The sequence below is a fragment of the Bemisia tabaci genome, chromosome 8 (genome assembly GCF_918797505.1).
Source record: "Bemisia tabaci chromosome 8, PGI_BMITA_v3".
Classification (NCBI taxonomy): Eukaryota; Metazoa; Arthropoda; class Insecta; order Hemiptera; family Aleyrodidae; genus Bemisia; species Bemisia tabaci.
In genome coordinates this window covers 28572263-28586952 of record NC_092800.1, presented here as the reverse complement: position 1 = coordinate 28586952, position 14690 = coordinate 28572263, and the positions used below count along the sequence as shown (strand labels likewise).

The following is a 14690-nucleotide window of genomic DNA, read 5'->3' as shown; positions in this document are numbered from 1 at the left end:
TTGTAGGTAATGGTTTTGAATATCGAATTGCGATATATTACACGGTTAAGATAGGGCTATATGTCTTGTCGTAAGCGGCGACATAGAGTCGATGTCATTTCAATAATCGCCCCGATGGCCACGGTAGTTGTGTGCCGTCTGCCCACGTAGCAAATGGGAGGCGAAAATGGAAGTCATCAGTGCATCGGTGAGTGTTGAACGTGAAAATTGCGCGGGCCGCGCAAATTTCGCGATCATCGATGTGTCGGGGCTGAGCATCCATCATTTTCTATCTTGTTTTGAAGCTATGTGAGTTGTGATAAAGTACATAATTTTTTTGTATTATATTACTGTATAAATAGTGTAAAATTTGTACAGAACTTTGTACAAAATAGTTTCTTGTAAAAAGTGTGGACTACTGCCACGTCGTTTCCATACAAACTCCCAATACGCCGCAAGTACCACAAATGCCCATGTTAACCAAATCACCTCATCATCCATTTTTTAAGGACACAATTTTTAATTCAAATCAACTTACTTTATCAAAACTCCAATCGTTTATCAAATAACATATATCGAGTCATTTTAACAAAATCAAAGACGGCATAATATCATTTATCACACAGCCAAAAACCTAACCTAGAAACCACGATGTTTACAAACTCAAATTGGAGAACACTCATTGGTCCAATAATAAAAATTGATTTGCCGCCTTTTTTCTTTGCAAGCAAAACGTGTGAACATGTCTGAAAATGGGATCGGGCGTCAACACTCAACGATGCACTGATGACTTCCATTTTCGCCTCCCATTTGCTACGTGGGCAGACGGCATTAGACGTTTACGGTTTCCTTGGTAACCTTTGTTTGCTATCAGCTGATATCGAGTAATATGACTAGGAAGCTCCAACCCAGTGGTTGGAGCTTCCTTAACCGCGAAAACTTTAAAATTCAAATTTTCAAATTTTGAACGTAAAGTACATTTTTTCCATCACGAGATTAAAGCACAGACAAGTTTTGAATTATTGACTGTATCACCATGATTCCAAAAATACACTACACAACATAGCATTGGCTAACAATAAAACAATATGCAATAAAATAAAGTCATGACAAGGAACATAGCCGAAAATGGCGCCGATTCCCATTAACCAACGCGCGGTCTCTCCAATGTAACATGGTCCAATGATACTCCCCAGCTGGGACCGTCCGGAATAGCAGCTCTAGTGCAAGCACCAGAGTCGCTAAAATATTTGCCACTTGTCTCGGATGGCTATCCGTATCGCGAAATTTCGAGTTCCCCTTCCAAGGATATTCTCGCGCCTATGGAAATTTTTGAAAATTCGAATCGAGAAAACCAAGCCCACACTGGAAAAAAGACCCACATTAGATCTAGAGTACAGACTTTTAAAAACATCGACAAGATAAAATCCTCTTGATTTAATCAGATTTAAGCTTAAATCAAGAACCAAGCCTCTTAATTTGTGCGGATTTCCTTTTGATTTAAGCATAAATCTGATGGAATAAAGAGTCCATTTTCTTGTCAATGTTTTTAAGAGTTTGGACTCTAGATCCAATGTGTTTTTTTCCAGTGCATAAATGATTGATGAAACCATAAGGTAGAGGAAACCACGGTGAGCACTACCGCGGTGTATAACGTCATACGCCGTGTCTTTCGATGAGTGATATCTCCGTTTATGTTGGACATAAAAACTTGGCGTTTGAAGGGATCCGATTATATTTTGCTAATCCATAAGCTTAAACTATCAGAAGAGGAGTCTGTGACCAAGGGCGACAGACCCATAAGCTAAGCTCCTCAAGGAGCTCTTTGGAACAAGGGCGTAAAGACTTGCATTGCTGCTAAGATTGTGCAACTTACAGCATCGTTTCCAGTTGAACAATTTGATAGCCCCGCTAGGAATTTTTTCTGAAAAAAATCTTAAAATTTTGATTTTTTTTTCTTTGAAAATAATTGCATGTATGTATAACTTGGTTCGCTGCAAATTGTATACAATGTTGCACAATCTTAGCAGAATTACGTATCTCATACGCCCTTGTTCCACAGAACTCCTCAATTGGGAAATTCAGTTATTCCTTCTGAAATTGAAATAATTGAAAGTTAATGTGGAAAACTGCACTGTTGAGTGATCAGAAATTGTGCCAATCCAGAAAATTAAAGGAACGTACCTCAGGAGAGACTCGTAGATATCCATTCTGAAACAAAAGATATAACAATTATTATTACTATGCTTCGCATTGACATGGAGAAGAATACGAGGGAGGTAAGGTAAGTGACACTCACACACTCATCGAGCATGTTCAGTAATGTGTAACTCTTGTATTTTAGAGAAGTAGAGAGGGCACATTGTACATAGTTTTGTCCCCCAGATATTTTAAAAAGATATCAAATCACAATAAAACGAGTTAGTTGCTTGTTTTGTTCGAGGATCATCATGCTTGAGTCCCGCACTTTTTACTTTCAGTGCGCCGGAAAATTTCAATGCAAAGTGTTTATAACATTCCAAACAAGTATAAAATTCGAACTTGCATTTGTTGTCTGTTCGCTCAGTGTGTCTAAAAACAAGAGGAAAATTTCATAACTTTTCTTAGAAAAATACATCCACAGGTTTGGCAGAATTTGAATTCGCATTTGCTTTTCATCAGCTTAACAGTGGACGTGTGGACATGTGCTATCAGAGTTTATCTTTTCTTTTTCACACTCTCGAAGCACAATAATACATGGAGTACATTTCGACATCAGGAACAATAATTTCTAGCTCACTTTGAAAACAACGTGAGTGCCAGAAGTTTCCATATGCAAATAAGTGTTTTTACAAAAGAGTCAGATATTATAGTTCTAATTGAGGACACCGCACCAAGAACAGCCTATAACTGGAAACCGCGATTTGAGAAAAACGCATTTAAAGTTTTGTTTTTGATGTACTGCGCAGACTTTTCAATGCAGGTACCCTAATTTGGTGTTTTTGTGTGACCGAACCCTTCTAATGAAGGATGCCGGGTAGATTTTGCGATACATTTTGGGTTTACACTCTAATATATTTAATTTAAAAAAGCGGTTTATAGGCCATTATTACGCCCAACGGTCATTTTGGTGGCAATATGAAGTATAAATAATCTTAATCACGCATGATTAACGCAAAATGAAAGAATATATCGATAGTGAGTAAAGAGTAAGAGTCCTCAATTGTAATCTTCCGTTACATTTCTAAGGTGCAATGATACAACTATTTGAACTCTCCGGAATGCGTGAGGTATCACGTCGCATTTGAAGGCGTTTTCAAATCAGCCAAGTTCCGATACCCGGATTATCGTTTTGTATAGTTCATATTCTATTGTCTTATTCCGTATAACTTGTTTATTTTTAATCCTCGTATAAAAAACCACCCATTCGCTAAATACAATTCTAGCTGAAGCGCACTTAAGCTTTGCATTCATGACTGCAAAAATGTCAACGGAAATCGAAAAGGCCAGCGTGCATGAATGCTATTTCAATTGTAATCTTCCGTCACATTCTTACGGCGCAATGATACAACTATTTGAACTCTCCGGAATGCGTGAGGTATCACGTTGCATTTGAAGGCGTTTTCAAATCAGCCAAGTTCCGATTCCCGGATTATCGTTTTGAATAGTTCATATTATTTTGTTTTCATTTCTAACCACTTGTTTATTTTTAATCCTCGTATAAAAACCACCCATTTGTTAAATACAATTCTAGCCGAAGCGCACTTAAGCTATGCATTCATGACTGCAAAAATGTTAACGGAAATTGAAAAGGCCAGCGTGCATGAATGCTATTTCAATTGTAATCTTCCGTCACATTTGGACGTATTTATGTGAAAAGGCGCTAAACGCCATTTCCAAACTTCTCAGTAAAGCAAGTTTGACTAAAACAATTGGCGTTTCCGTACTAATGGACCGATTTTGGTTTACTTTAGCGTGTTTGAAAGCTAAAGAGTTCCTCTAGTTACGTACGTTGCCAAAATTAGGAAAAAATGCATATTAAGCGAGATATAGGGGATTTTTGCACGTAGGTCCATTTGATTTAATGCGCTAACCCGGATTCCGAATTAAATCAAAAGGCGCTATCTCCACTTGAATCACTTGATTGACGCGCGCGCGGCGAAGCTTGGTGGAAACTTGGTGCAATTTAGTACCGGGGGGTATTTTTGGACGGGAAACTCGAATTTCGGGTCAAATTTTGAAAATTCAGAAATCCAAGATGGCGGACATGGCCTAAAAATGCTATCTCGGCCCCTATCAGTCGATCTTGGTGAAACTTGGTATCAGGGGGTATTTTCGGATGGGAAATTCGAATTTCGGGTCAAATTTTGAAAATTCAGAATCCAAGATGGCGGACATGGCCTAAAATTCTATCTCGGCCCTCGGCCCTCAGGACTCGGCAATATATGGCACTCTACACGGAGAAAAAAACTCGTGCGTGGGACCCGAAGTTTGGGTCATATGGATCTCTGAAGTTTTCGGATTGAGCATCTGAACACTTTAGGTCTAGCTGTCGAGGTTCGGATCACACATCTGAAACTTCAGTTCTTACGTCTGAAGTCTTCAGGTGTGAGAACCGAAGTTTTTCGGATGTGAGAACCGAAATTTTCGGATGTGAAAACCGAAGTACTTTAGATGTAAGAACTGAAGTCTCAGATGTGTGATCAAAACCTCAGCAGCTGGACCGAAAGTGTTCAGATGCTCAATCCGAAAACTTCACAGATCCATATGACCTAAACTTCGGGTCCCACGCACGAAGTTTTTTTCTCCGTGTACGTTCACAATACACCGCCTCGTCGAGGTGCGTAGTTTACCTAGCAGCGTCGGATCGTGAATTCCCTTCATGTGCTGATTACCTATGTTAAAATTTTCGTATCTAAATAAAACAGTTTCTGTTGTCATTTCGAGCCCCTAATACCGAACTTCACACAAACGATTCAGGCATTGAGCTATTGTTGAAGGCCACATCCGCCATATCGGAGTTTAAAATTTTAACAATGAGGTTATTCAGTAATTTTTTAATTTTTGCATTTTTTTGGAGGATTGAGTACGCACAGTTCGCTGGAATTTTCTCCGATTTTTTGAAACATTATTAACCCATGGAAAACAAGTTCGAAGTTGCGTATTCTGAGCTCCCATTTAAACTCGCGTCTCCGAGGAAGTCAAGATGGGGCCTGACGAACCCCTAGGTGACGGTCACGCTTTTGACCACGTAATCCTTCCAGCGCGCTCTTAATACTCATGAATTTCTAAATACTGTTCCGATTCCAATAAAGTACCTAACAGTGATTTTAATGAAAATTAAGTGATTCCGATGGGTTCGTTAATTTGTTCGCTCGTTAAAAGCCCCTTGTCCATGTCAGTGCACACTGACATCGATCGAGCCAGAGGGAACGCACGGTCGATATGTGACCGTCACTCAGGGGACGACATCTGGGATTTTTTGGCGATGATGCGCCGATATTAAAGTATGGCAGGTATAGACATTTTAGGCCATGTCCGCCATCTTGGAATTTCTGAATTTTCAAAATTTGACCCGAAATTCAAGTTTCCCAGTCCGAAAATACCCCTGATACCAAGTTTCACCAAGATCGGATGGACAGGGGCCGAGATAGCATTTTAGGCCATGTCCGCCATCTTGGATTTCTGAATTTTCAAAATTTGACCCGAAATTCGAGTTTCCCGTCCGAAAATACCCCCTGATACCAAGTTTCACCAAGATCGGCTGGATAGGGGCCGAGATAGCATTTTAGGCCATGTCCGCCATCTTGGATTTCTGAATTTTCAAAATTTGACCCGAAATTCGAGTTTCCCGTCCAAAAATACCCCCCGGTACTAAATTTCATCCAAGTTTTCCACCAAGCTTCGCCGCGCGCGCGTCAATCAAGTGATTCAAGTGGAGATAGCGCCTTTTGATTTAATTCGGAATCCGGGTTAGCGCATTAAATCAAAGGGAATTACATATAGTTCCTTTTGATTTATTCGTAATCGCTGAATTCCCAGTTTTGCGATTTTTCAGGGGCTGATTCCAGGGAGAATGAAATTAGTATTTTGGGGGGCATATTACGGAATGTACGACAGTTCACCGCGGGCATTTCACCGCGCGACAATTCACCGCGGACATTTCACCGCCGCGACTTTTCTCCGCCACGACTTTTCACCGCCACGATTTTTCACCGCTCCACGACTTTTAAGGGGATTCCGCATATAATATTTTCACAAATATTTCCTTCACACTTATCCAGGCTTAGGACTGGCCAATACATGAAAAAGTTGTATATTGGGCGTGTTTAAAATATTTGTGAAGCACCGCTTCGAATTGACTTTTAAACTACGAAATTGATAAGAAAAATAACACTTCATATTTCCGAGACTTAAACACCTATTCAAAAATTAAAATTTCATCAATAATTAAAATTTACCATACTAATCAAATCAATTTATGAAACGAACGACGAGAACAAGTTCTGTAAAACAACGCACTACACACATTTCAGTCCGACAGTTAATATCGGACTGCGATGAGTTTCGTATCACGAGAGGTCATTTTGCAACCCTTTCGCATCTCTTGGGTTTTCCCTAAGACCGCTCAGGTAGACAAGGGTCATCCACCTTTGTTTACTCCCTTTCCCATTCTCCTTTCTGCACTGCCTGGCATTGTGGCGGTGAAATAAAGTGGCGGTGTAAGGTCGGAGCGGTGTGAGGTCGCGCCGGTTGGTGAAATGTCCGCGGTGAACTGTTCGCGCGGTGAATGTCCGCGGTTGAACTGTCCGCGTAAACGATATTTACGTGTAGAGTGCAGCCTATTACATGGAGAATCCAGATCCGTTAAAAACTGAAATTTGGAAATTTGGCGCTTAGTTCCTTTTGTATAAAATACGTCCATTTCTAAGGCGCAATGATACAACTATTTGAACTCTCCGGAATGCCTATAACTGGAAACCGCGTTTTGAGAAAAACGCATTTAAAGTTTTGTTTTTGATATACTGCGCAGACTTTTCTATGCAGGTACCCTGTTTTGGTGTTTTTGGGTGACCGAACCCTTCTATTGAAGGATGCCGGGTAGATTTTGCGATACATTTTGGGTTTACACTCTAATTATATTTAATTTAAAAAAGCGGTTTATAGGCCATTATTACGCCCAACAGTCATTTTGGTGGCAATATGAAGTATAAATAATCTCAATCACGCATGATTAACGCAAAATGAAAGAATATCGATAGTGAGTAAAGAAAGGGGTAACTAGCACCATAGGCCCTTAAGTTTATAGGCCCGTATTACGCCCAACAGTCATTTTGGTGGCAATATGCGAAGTATACATTTTTGGACGAATGGATAGTTTGAGAGGAGAATAAATTATTTCAATAGCTCGTTTTTCTGAAATAAAAACAAATCTTTATAAAATGAGATAAAAAAATCGAGCCATCACTATCGCCAAGCCGCGCCGATGCCCGCGAACCGAGAATGATAAGGCCGCGCGTATAGGTCGTTCTTGCACCCATCGATCCAGAGACCTGACTTAACTCGGAAAAATAGGTTTTTCGACCTCGAGCCGTTACCTATATTCCTATCTATATTCTATCGCTACCACAGCATAGTCCAGGGTACGTAGAATCCGGAAAGCAGATGGGCGTAATAACGACCTATACGCCTATAGGCTGTTCTTGGTGCGGTGTCCTCAATAGCAAAATGTGTCCAATTCCTGATTACGTAGCATGGTGTCAACGATCATGGTGTCAACAAACAGTTTTTCTAAGTTTTTGTTGACACCATGATCATCCAAAAATAAAAAATTCTGACCCTCATGAAAAATGATCACGGTGTCAACGATCACGACGTCAACGAAACTTAAAACTTGCCTCAATAACACCTTTTAAATCTCAAGTCTTGTTTTTCTTGTGTTATTCACTCTAACCTAACCTAACCTAACCTAACCAACCAACCTAACCTAACCTAACCTAACCTAACCTAACCTGACCTAAACTAACCTAATCCAACTATACGTGACCCAGACCTCTCCTGTACACTTAATTTTTTAATTTTACTCACAAGGAAGATATTTTTCTGTTTGTTGACACCGTGATCGTTGACACCATGCTCAGGGCCCATGTTTGCGTTTTACTGCCTGATCACGACGTCAACAATCGTTGACTCCATGATCAGATTTTTGGTTTGTTGACACCATGATCGTTGCCACCATGCAACGTTACCCAATTGCTCATGAATATTGTACGTATGACGCTGAGAACATTAACTATTGAGGAAACGTTCGAACAGACCGTTTTCACCCTGTCAAAAGATCTATTCCCTGTTTTCTCCCGTCACTCTTAGCCCCATGATTGATCGATTCCCAAACTTCTTACAGTGGGATGTAACGAGAAGGCTCCTGCAACTGTTGTGGTATCTCACACGAATGAAGGCTCTTTGTTAACCCTCGAAACGCTCATCGTTGCATTGCATTGCGGCGAATCTCGAGCATAATTGCCGCACCATTTAGGTGTTTTAGACTTGAATTTAAGAAAAAAACGTTTTCTATTAATTCGTACGAAACGCGATTTTGACCCAACATGAATCAAACCATGACATCAGTTAGGTGTTTGCGTACACTAAAACACCCCCTTGCTGCTGACAATGATAAAGAATTCGCTCAGGTGTGACAGTCAATTCATACAAAAGCAGATAAATAGTAGATCGTATATTATGTATACAGGGTGGCCCAGACCTACCGTACCACTCGAACCAGGCCTTTTTCGGTTAATTTGGGGTAACCTCCACACCGGTTAAATTTAAAAGTTCAGAGACCCCTTTTGCCCCATCAGAAGTCTCTGAGGACAACGGTACCCTCAAATTTGGATTCCTTGGGAACGATTACCCATGGAAACACATTTTTCCCGAGTCTCCACGTCAATTTAACGAACTTAGATTTTTTTGAAAGGGGGCTCCATCCCCCACCTTTAGGGGTCGGTATTTTGGACACAGATGGGCCGATTTTAGATTTCTTGGTGTCGATTTAAGTTAAACATTTCCGTACGTTCTGATTCCGATGAAATAATTTCAAAATTTTGACATAAACCCTGACTTTTGAAGTACGGACCCCCCTTCCCCCCCCCCCCCAAGGGGCGCCAGGAGGGCTTTGGGACCATGAAATTCGGATTCCTTGGGGTCGATTCCCTATTCATCCCCGCGATCCTGGACTTCGTGCGACACAAATTAACCGAAAAAAAGGCCTGGTACGGTAGGTCTGGGCCACCCTGTAGATGGCCGACGAACAATACCACCTATCTACAAACTGACGATTTTGCAGAGCGAAAAGAAAACTTCGCCATTTTTGTAATTTTAAGCTTACATTCGCAATTTTTCGTACATCACAGAGTAATAAAGGCGCTCTCCTACAGAACAGGATTGGAAAAAAACTAAAATCATCAGCTTGCATATTAGAGTCCACTGTATAACGTACTGTAAAATGCGGCAAGGCCGTTAACTCGATTTTGCCAGAATTGCCAATTAAGCGGTATTGTCCGTTACCCCTCGATATGTATAAAAGAAGAGAGGAACGGAAAAATTAATATTTTTAGGTACGTACCAGCAGAAGGTTATCCATTTGCCCGACGCCAAGCTGAAAGCACTCACAACACTGTCACTGAAACTGAACTGAAAAACTTGGCCATAAAAAGATGTAAAAAATATTAAATATTGGTTAAAGACACAGGTTCACTGGGAAGTAAACACGATGCACGGATCGTCTAAGCTGATTTAAATTCTGCCCATGTTAGGTAGTGTTCAAAATGAATTTGTTCATTCACTTCTCAAATGAAAATTAACAAATTAGACACCTATCATCTTCCATAAAAAGTGAGGATTATGAATAACTATGGATGACGACCCCACAACTTTATGTAATCAAAGGAATACCCAATGCAAGGATATTCACTCTCAATCTTAAGTCCATTCGAAAATTCTGAGGGGTGCTACAGACAGCATTCTGCTTAAAAGAGCTAGGGCGAGAAAAGAATAAGGGAGAAAAACGAGTGAGGTAGACTAGATAGTAAGAGAGAAGATGGGAATAACGCATGCAGGATTCTAAGGGCTAAATGAGTGTCAAACTAAATTAAGTTGCTACAATAAGAACTAACAAGGACTTCAAGTAAAAATGTGATACTTTCATTAGGAAGGAGAAGAAAACAGTACACGGAGAAAAAAACTTCGTGCGTGGGACCCGAAGTTTAGGTCATATGGATCTCTGAAGTTTTCGGATTGGGCATCTGAACACTTTAGGTCCAGCTGCTGAGGTTTGGATCACACATCTGAAACTTCAGTTCTTACATCCGAAAAACTTCGGTTCTCACATCTGAAGTACTTCAGATGTTAGAACGAAAGTTTCAGATGTGTGATCCGAACCTCGACAGCTAGACCTGAAGTGTTCAGATGCTCAATCCGAAAACTTCAGAGACCCATATGACTTAAACTTCGGGTCCCACGCACGAGGTTTTTTTTCTCCGTGTACTTGGGAGAAAAAAGAGAATAAAGAGACTGAAAGAAATTCATTATACGATTTAGGATGACATTTTTGAAAAGGAAAAATAAAATGACTTGACATCGTGAGTGTGTGAATGCGAGGGTTTCATTGAGCCTCCCCACCCTGCACGGAGAAAAAAGGATCGTTGATCTTACAATGCTCATAGTGAATTCCTGGTTCCACCTTTTCTATCCTAGTTACACTTCGCCTTCCTGTTAACAATTCTCCACTGAGGGCCCGGAATTCACTTTGAGCATTATAAGGCAACGATCCTTCTTTTTCCGTGCAAGGATAATTCTCATTCCGCTCAACAAACAAACAAACAAGGCCGCAAAACAAGGCAAGGCAAGGCGAAACAAGGCAAGGCAAAACAAGACAAGGCAAAGCAAGACAAGGCAAAGCAAGACAAGGCAAAGCAAGGCAAGGCAAGACAAGACAAGACAAGACAAAATAAAACAAAAAAAGATAAAAAGAGAAAAAAGGAGAGGTAGGAGAGGAAGGAAAGGAGAGGTAGGAGAGGAAGGAACGGAGAGGAAGGAGAGGAAGAAAGGAGAGGAGGAAAATTAAGAAAAGGAAAGGAAGGAATAGAGGGAAAGGGAGGCAAAGAAGGAAGGAAAGGAAGGAAGGAAAGGAAGGAAGGAAAGGAAAGGAGAGAAAAACCTGCCACGGAAGAAAGAAGTTTGCGTCTGAGGCGCAAGGTATAGGTAAAACGACGTTACTTAACCTTCCCTGTGTCTCGCAACTGCCATTTCAGGGCCGGCAACAGCCCTAAACAGCGGTCACGGGACACAGGGAAGGCGAAGCAACGCCTTTTCACCGTCCCTCTTGAATCGCAGACCCAAACTCCTTTTTTCCGTGGCGGGTGACCATCCGTTTCTACCAATACAGCAGCAGCAACCGGCCTGAAAGGGTTGATGGGGTGGTCACTGTCCAGCGGAGGTCCGGCCAGCGGTCGGGGCGGGTCCGCGGATGGCTCCTACTCGTGCGTCCACCGGGTCCGACGTCCAACAGTCGGGCTGACGGCTCGCCGGACGGTCCTTCAGACATTCCGTCGGACGGTATTCTACCCACCTAACTTCACTTTCAGCCTATTGTAGGATATTCAACTATGGAGCGCCGTCCGTGTCAAAGCCGTTACTGGCTTGCCATCGAGAATCTTTAATTCCTAGGGGCTTGAAGAAGGGCCTTATGAGTAACAGGGCGGACTGGCTAGGAAATGATCACCCCCTATGCTTTGGTTGCAAATTCGCCTCACAAGGGCCCCTTTTGACAAAATTTTGGGGCCCCAATATGTACTTTGACCCCTGGGCGCGTGAGGGGCCCCACTTTAAAGAGGAGCTATAGGCCCCGAATCCTATTTTTGACATTGAGAATCTGTAATTCCTAGGGGCTTGAAGAAGGGCCTTCTGAGTATCAGGGCGGACTGGCTAGCAAATGATCACCCCTTATGCTTTGATTGCAAATTCGCCTCACAACGGCCCATCTTGACAAAATTTTGGGGCCCCAATATATACTTTGACCCCTGGGCGCGTGAGGGCCCCACTTTAAAGAGGAGCTATAGGCCCCGAATCCTATTTTTGACATTGAGATTCTGTAATTCCTAGGGGCTTGAAGAAAGGCCTTATGAGTAACAGGGCGGACTGGCTAGGAAATGATCGTCCCCTATGCTTTGGTTGCAAATTCGCCTCACAAGGGCCCCTTTAGACAAAATTTGGGGCCCCAATATACACTTTGACCCCTGAGCGGCGCGTGATGGCCCCACTTTGAAGAGGAGCGATAGGCCCCGAATCCTATCTTTGACATGGCCGCCCCAAAATCTTTAGCATTCCTGAGGGCATTTGAAGAAGGCCTTGTGAGTGACAGGGCGGGCTGGCTAGGAAATGATCACCCCCTATGCTCTGGTTGCAAATTCGCCTCACAAGGACCCTTTTAGACAAAATTTGGGGCCCCAATATAGACTTTGACCCCCGAGCGGCGCGTGGGGGCCCCGCTTTGAAGAGGAGCTATGGGCCCCGAATCCTATCTTTGACGGGGCCCGCCCCCCGAAAATTTTCAGCAAGTCCGTCCCTGATGAAAATAGAAAAATTACGGGGAGGGGGCGGAGGATTTTAGCGAGGCGGAAAGAAATATTTCGTTCGCTGGGCCCCCCAGGGCCTCTCCTGAACATGTCCCCCTCCTTTGACACAATAAGCCCCCAATCCTCTTTCGATGAAGGCCCCCCTCCCCAAAAAGCGAGTTTCCGAACGCTCAGGGTGGCGTACATCCCCTCCACCCCCCCTCCCGAATCCGCCCATTATTTTCTCCCAGCATCCTAACCCTTCTGTACACCCCTAGGACAATATGTTTTGACACAGATGGCGTTCCATAGTTAAAAAACTCAGGCTGAAAGTAAAATTAGATTGTTTAAGAATGCCGTCCGACGGAATGCCCGGTAGACCGTCCGGCGGGCCGTCTGCTCGACCGTCAGACGGACCGTGTGGAGGCACTTTTACCGGAACTGACGGCGCCGATCGTCGTTGTACGTCACGACGACGAGATGCAAGTCGCTCCTGCAGCGGAACCTCCGAGGCCTAAAAGAATTCACCTCGAGGGCCCTGTTCATTGGTCCCTTGGGCCCTCGACCTCTTAGTCGCGTTTCCTCTAGAGCGCAGCACTGAGCCGCGCCCTGAAACGCGACTTCACATTTAATTTTCACCTCTTGTAGCCTGATTAACAACCCAGGCACTCACCGTTGAGAATCTATGGTGGAATCGATGATAAACTTTAAAAAATTAAGATACATTGCAAAAGACAGAGGAGAGAATGGAGAAAAATATGAGGTTGTAACGTGTAAAATAGATACTCTGTAGTCAAGATAATAGTTTGGTTCGTTTTTTTTCCTCAGTCACGAATCAATTAGATTTAGTTTAATTTTATTTATAGCTCCATTCTCCAATCGTTTATCATCCTCAAGTACAAAATTGGGGAAAAAATTGCTGCGAAAGTTATTGTATTTGAAGAGCCAGTACAGTCGATGCGAGATTCAGAGCAGAAGATAAGAAAGAGAATCAAAATCAATCTCGGATTAATTGAGTAACAATGATCGGATTAATATGAGTATACAATTAAGAGAGAATTTTATGATAATATTTCTATCACAATACTCCAGCACTCTATTCATGCGATTGAATGAGACTAATAGGTTTTAAATCGACTAAGAAAGTCGAGATTATAGAGCTGAATAATCATTGCCAAGTTTTTTTTTCTCTCTGAAAAAAGCGACTATAATTAAAACCCGATTTATGCATTGTTAGAGCACTTGCACGTCTGTATGCATTTGCCGCATACGATTAATTGCAAAAATTAAAAAAAAGCGAAAGCCGCTTAAGGCGCCTTCAAATCCCAGCGATACTCCCCGCTTTACCGACAGTTGGTTTGGCTGCCTATTCGAACCAAACTCAACTACGAGTACGATAGCTAATTTCACTACAATCACTCACGGTCACGAGAGTGTGCTAGTTAGTCCATTCAAAAAGAAAAAAAATTAATTTTCAGTATAACTATCTGTACTTTAAATCTCGTGCCTTTACTTCTGAATGCCTACATTTTGTTTTATTCACAAAGTAGATTGAAATTTACCGTCGATCGCTAAATGCCTGCTATATCTGCATTGATTGATGCATGCTTTCTCTGCTTTGCCGTTTCATAGGTATTTTCTCATCTCGGACCTACGCAAATGTAATTCTAGAGTTCGATACAGGGGTACTCAGAGAATAATGCATACAAAAAGTGGTTCATCTTGAGCTCCAGATGAGTATAAAATCAAGATTAAACTTTATTAGTTTCGGATAACAATCAGGATTAATGATGAATGAAAACTTCGACTAAGAAGTATACATTCATTCATCTTATTTTGTCGAGGATACATCACACCTAAGGGAAACTACACGGAAACTATGAAATAATGACGTTTCTATGGCTGCTATTTTGAATAACTATGGAGGAATATGAGAGAAGGTGCGTAACTAATGATGCACGATATTTTTATCGTTGGCGATAAACATAACAAAGGCCTCTAGAAAGATTTTGAATTTTATGGATTTTATTTTAAAGGAGGAGATTTAGTATTATTTGGCTTCTTAAATTTTTGTTCCTAGGACTGCTCTTAAAACAGGGACTTCAAATTATAGTTGAAAAT

General features: G+C 41.8%; 1 long non-coding RNA gene across 1 annotated transcript in view; it reads right to left on the bottom strand.

Moving 5' to 3' along the window:
* Window positions 1–1228: 1228 nt before the first annotated feature.
* Window positions 1229–14690, bottom strand: part of LOC140225289 (uncharacterized) — a 32020-nt gene continuing 18558 nt past the window's right edge. The window contains exons 2-3 of the long non-coding RNA XR_011900414.1: window positions 9581–9656; window positions 1229–2190 (exon numbers count right to left, since the gene is read on the bottom strand). This is a non-coding gene — a long non-coding RNA (uncharacterized lncRNA). The remainder of the gene's footprint in view (window positions 2191–9580; window positions 9657–14690) is intronic.